The sequence below is a fragment of the Pterocles gutturalis genome, unplaced genomic scaffold, assembly GCF_000699245.1.
Source record: "Pterocles gutturalis isolate BGI_N339 unplaced genomic scaffold, ASM69924v1 scaffold14401, whole genome shotgun sequence".
Taxonomy (NCBI): domain Eukaryota; kingdom Metazoa; phylum Chordata; class Aves; order Pterocliformes; family Pteroclidae; genus Pterocles; species Pterocles gutturalis.
The window spans coordinates 22,563-28,562 of NW_010103258.1; positions in this window are offsets into that span (position 1 = coordinate 22,563).

The window sequence follows — 6,000 nt, forward strand, 5'->3', positions numbered from 1 at the left end:
AAAGAGTCTTCAAAGTGGCATTGTAATGAGTTAAGAATTGGTGCACCTGCTTTGTGAAATTTGCTCTCTAAAGGATTTCAGGACCTTCTTGGATAGACAGAAAATTTAGATGCAACTCACTGAGAGGTTTTAGAAATCTCTGTAGAGAAGGAAAGTCCCTGGGCAGCTGGAAGCTAGGAGAGTATGTCAGAGAAACATTTTCACCATGGTTGAATTGATTCTTATATTCTCTCTTAGATACACACTTTTGATCACTCTTCCAGGCTAAATGGACCTTTGGTATGATCCTGTAGGCTCCTTATATTATGTTATGTTATATTTACGAGGATTTTCTCTAACTGCATAATCTATGAATTTGCAGAAATCCTGAACAATGCTACTCTGTACCATTCTGTCAACATTGCTATGAGTAAGGTCATTTATTGGATAAATGTTTGTAGAATCAGACCACAAATTATGCCAGAGGAGAAACTAGGGTAAGAGATATGCTAGGTAAATATGTGTTAGGGAAAAAGAGGGCACTGATTAAAAGAAATAAATAATGACTATCTTTAAGTCTACAAGTCTCCAGAAGTTCCCACAAGACAGGTAAGTGTAACTATCTTAATGAGACTGACAAAGTTCTCCATTTAAAAATTGTCTCTGATATAAGGAGTTATCTTTAGCTGTGCTGGTTGATCTAGATTAAGCTAATCAGAGGAAACCAGGTAATACAGAGAGATCTGGAATGATAACAAGTCAAAAAGAGCTATTGCTAAGTTCCACTGTTGGAAAACCAGTACAGTAGTACTGAAACCAATGAGTTAGCACCAATATACTTTGGCGCGTATATGAGAGGAATGTAGAGGACCATAGGCCAAGCAATTGGCCTGTAATGTTTCCCCCACAAGACACTGGGATCTTAGATATCTCCATCTGTTTAATTCCTCTGGGAACTTCTCAAAATTCCCCTCCTACAGGCCCCAGTGTCCAGCTGGCCCACGAGCGGAGGACATTTAAGTGTTGTGAGGGATTTTGACACTGGGGCTGCAGGGTAACCCACAAGGGCCGCTCTGTTCTTCTGGAGCGTTCTCCCAAGCAAGATGCCCAGGAGCAACCTGGACTCCCCAAGAAATGCCCATCCATGCCCAGAAAGAACAACACTCTCTCAGCCACCCAACAGTCCCCCTGCCAAAATTATTCCTAATGATTGTGAATAGGCACTAACGTCTAACAAAGAGACATAAAGCCTCACAAGAACTCTCACTTAAATTTTGTAGTTTTTAATTTCCAATCCTACTCCAGTAGGATCCAGCAAAAGTGACTATGAAAAGCAAACACATGTGTACTTCATCATGATCCACATTATATGACAATTCTAAAGGGACCTACCATGCCTTAGACCGTCTTTAGCAACTCACAAATCAAAAAAACATTGAAAAAAGAAGTTATAGATAATTAAAGTATTATGAATTCAGACTTACCCCAATCTTTACAGGATGGGAGCTGAAAGACAGAGTTCTCTAATGCCAATACATTCTTTATTGATTTGTATTTTGCTGATGATTAACTTTGTGAACCATCTGACTCTGCTAAATAAACAGTATTTAAATCAGTGACATCGTTTTCTTTTCACAATATTTAATGTTATGCTGCCAGCCTAATAATCTACCTTAAGCTTATAGAACATGTTAAACTGTATAAACACTTCTCCTACGCCTAATGAAACAATAACATTTTCCATAACCACTCCATAAAAACCTGAACTTTGGCAAACCAGTGAATCATTGACACCAGTGGTATTTAAAATTAAACTAAGCAGGAAAAATAATACAAGATTTAATTTATGACAATTTAAAAAAATTAATCAATGGTAATAAATACTTTTTGTATGGAGGAATAAAACACCCTGCTGTCCACAGTGCGTCTCCTTTTAAAAAAAAAAAAAAATCTAATTTGCAGAATTGTACCTTTGCACTTTACATGATCTCTTTCAAGCTTACTGACACTGAGATGGACACAAAGCCTTGTCTGTCCTGCACTAGCAATTAAACAAACAAACAAACTAACAAACAAGTGGAAAGAAGCAGGAAGGGAGGGTGGGGAGAGACCGCAAGAGAGAGAACTTACTGTGTGTCACTGTGGTGTCGGGCTGTTTCTTTCCTGTGCCCTAGGGCTTTCAGGCTTGAAGCCAGCAAAACGTCACAGCAAAAGTGCTGCCTACTCTAAGAAGTGGAGCACTCCACCACATTTTTTGAAACCTTGGATTTCCTTCTTAAGGTGATTACAAAACTTTCCCACAGCCACTGATACAAAAGCTTTGCAACAGAAGTCCGGTTTCTTGCGTTGTCATTACTTTGGCAGCTACCTGCCAGCGTGCTTGTGGTGCCAGCCTCTCCTGGGAGGAACAACTTGTTTTCTTCACTCTTTTTTTTTTTTTTTTTTCCTAAAGTCTAAATGCTAAAGCTGCTTTAAGCACCTCTCAAAGGGGACTTCCTACTATCCACACAACAGCCATGGAGTGGCTTGGCTCACATAAAAGAGCCCTAAGAGAGCAGGCTCAGTTTTTCCACGCGTCCTACCTGTAGCCTCAGCACCTTGCACTTCTTGGTGCCTTTGACGAGGGTCAGCAGAGATACTAACAGATGACTTAACTCCTCAAAGGGCATGAATTATATATTGACTTCTACCAGTTTTTGGTATGGGCCCTCTGTGACACAGCCTCAATGAGGAGGTGCAAGAGGGCTACCCTCTCAGAGACCTAAAGAGAAGCAGATGCCCTCAGGAAATCACAGCCTCCCATCAGATCCCCTGCCTATTATAATTGAGGATTATCTAGCACAACCATAGGCATCTCCTGCAGGTGCCAACAGGAGATATGAGATGACACAGCTGCCCCTCCAAGCTGACTACAGACTAGCCAAACAAAAAGAGTGAGCCTATTGCACACAGCTAGCGCAGCTCTCACATCCTAAGCAACCACAAGGAGAAAATCAACTCTCACATCTAACAGTGCACATACAGAGTGAAAACCCGGCTAATCCATGTCTTCTCTAGAGCAGGACACTCCAGTGCAAAGAATGATTGTGACCTATAGTTCATTCCAGGTGTTATCAATAGAGTCTCAAGAAATGGTTTTTGTTCATCTGGTTGCATGTAACAGCACAATGCTTGCTTTTGCAGAAACTTGAATGACACAATCAGACTCAAGTCTAATTAAAGGACCATTCTAGTGATTTTTAAATACAGAAAAAAAGAGTTTTATGACTCCAATAACTTCAGGAACCCTGAAAGGAAAAAACATTGTCCCACCATCCCCTTTCTTTACAGCAAAAAGCTAAACTCCTGAAATATAAACTATGACAAAGTTTGGATTAAAAGCCTTGATTTTTTTCTTTCCTATTTTTCTGTATAAAATACATTAAGAGATTTGCTAAAGATTAAATCAACTCAATGAAAAACATGGAGATGTATTACTTGGTCATACAAGCTAAAAGAAATAGTAAACTTGGTAAGTCCGTAAATAGGCAAGTTCTCACTTTCCCTGAAGCTTGGCAGTTAACTGCAGACAATCATTTTATCCACCATATTCACACTTGCTGTTGGGTTTCGCTTTATAAATTTTACAAATTTTACCGTGATGATTATGTATTTATTGATTTATTATGGGTCTCTATTTAAATTTTAAATTTTTCCCTTTTGCCAGAGGGACTCTGTGCTGTCTCTAGATAGTGATCAAATCAAAACACAGCCCATTTCTACCATTTAGTGAGAATATATGCAACACAGAAAAATGTTATTTTCTAGAATGGTTTTAATTGCAATGTTCCTGCATTAGTCTTTAAATGCTAACTTCTTGTTTAATTAATTTAGTTTTAATACAAGGGAAGAATGTACTTACTGATTTTTTGTTTCTCCTAAAAGAACTCAGAATACAGGAAATGCAATCAAATATACTCTTCAGATAAACTGATCCATTCTCATATTTTCATTTAGGGCAGGAAGAGTTATCTTAGCCTAGTTCTTAATGCCTTAATTATTTTTTTTTTTACTAAATCTTTAAAATGCTTAGATTCATTCACCAGAATATCACTAGAATAAATCAGAATTTGCTTCATCTGGTAATTTCAAACGTACATGTGTTACAGCCTGCATTTGCACTGCTTTTAACGATGATGATATTGCAAAGTTTGGGGAAAAGCATATAAGAACATTAGAAATGGATCCCCTATTTATCATTGCTGTCAGCTTGTAACCAGGTGGAAGAACAGAAGTCTGTTGGAAATGTAACTGCAAGCCCATTGTCTATCATGGGAGAAGGTGGAGCAGTTCTCAAAATGAGACACCCAGAAAAATCCCATCAGCACTTCCAGAAATGTATTTTAAAGTTGAATACAAAGACATTTATCTATAGAGGGCATGACACTTCCTGTGATTGTCACACACAGGTAGCAGGATCCACTTAAGAGGCAGCACTGCATGGATTCAATGCAGACATGTCCAAATGAGCCACTCAATCACTTTCTCTGTATAGTCAGAGGAGGAAGAAGCAGCATTTCCAAGGGTGTGAGTTGTCTGTTTTATTTTAGATACTTACTTTAAATATGAGATGAGATTAAATGAACTCCAGATATGTCTGTGAAAGAAGGCTAGACAGCACGATCAGCTTTTGACAACGGAAAGTCAGGAGAGATGAATCCCACCATGAAAGACTTCAGGGCTCCCACAAAAATAGTCTTCCGCAGCTTTTGCAAACTGAGCTCCAGTGTCTGTAACAGCATTTGCCATCATGCCTGTCTGTGCAACTCAGGTGTGATATGGCAGCTGCGAACAGACGAGGAACAGGGCCCTCACTATGCAAGAGCAGTCCTGGGGAGGCAAGCCGCAGCTGCCAGATCCCAGCCAGCCCACGAGCACGCACTGGCAGGGAGCAGCACCAGCAGCACGCGTGTGCCTCTCCACAAGCCACAGCGTGGGCTGCCGTGTCAGCCACCAGCTCAACAACCGGCTATACGTCGGCCTTCCCACTGGGAACCTGTTCTGCAAGGCCCATGGTGGGTTGGAAACTCAAAAACAGGAGAGCAGGTCACCAGCAGGGAAACGTTTGTTGTTGCTGATGAAGGGTTGCTGCTTCCTGTGTGACCCAATGCGGTCTGTCTGCGGCAGGTGGAACAACAGCCATTGTGGCAGCGGCAGGCACTTAGGGGTGGGTTCAAGAGCCCCTGTGAACAGCCCCAGGATCAGCTCTAGCAGAGGGAGCTGCCTCCCAAGCCTAGCCAGCTGCCGCACTGCGTCGCACCGCTGGCCATGTTCTCACAGCAGGACACGGTGTCCCTGGCGTGATGTACCTGGCTGGCTGCACACCAACACCCTCAGTGTGTTACGAACTGCACCAAACAGGTGCAAGATATTCTCCAGATGAGGACAAGTAAGGACATTGAGAGCAGGCGGGTATACATTCCTGTGCTTAGTCGGGTCATTTCCCCAGGAGGTTATTTCGTGTGGCAGTTACTGAAGAAACTGCAGAGGCTTTAGGCCTGGCCTCCTGCCAAGCAGAGGTAAACCAGATGGCAGCTCCCACTCAGGAGGCTGCCCTCTGGGAGCTGCGTCTTGTTCATCAGCAGAGGAAGCGTTGTGCAAGGGGAACCCACTTGTCATCATTTTAGTAGCGCTTGGTTGCACTGATTGAGCTTTGCTGCCAAACAGAGCCCCAGCCCACAGCGGCACAATCCCTAGTGCCAAGCCAACAGCTGAAAGATCACGTGGAAATGTCATGTCAGGGCTTGACCTGGCTGCAAGACCAAGGCTCAAGGAGCTCAGTCTGCAAGTCACAATGTGGCTTTTCTCAGGAGTAAGTGGCAGCAGAAGGAGAAAGAACGTGAATCCTGACAGATCGTTCCTTACTACTGCTGAAACATGGAAGGACAAGATGTGAAAGGAGTGGGGGGGAGGGGGGGGGGGAAGTTAATCTTCTGCTTCAAAAAGAAAAAAGCTTTTAAAAGCATGGTCTGTACATGATGT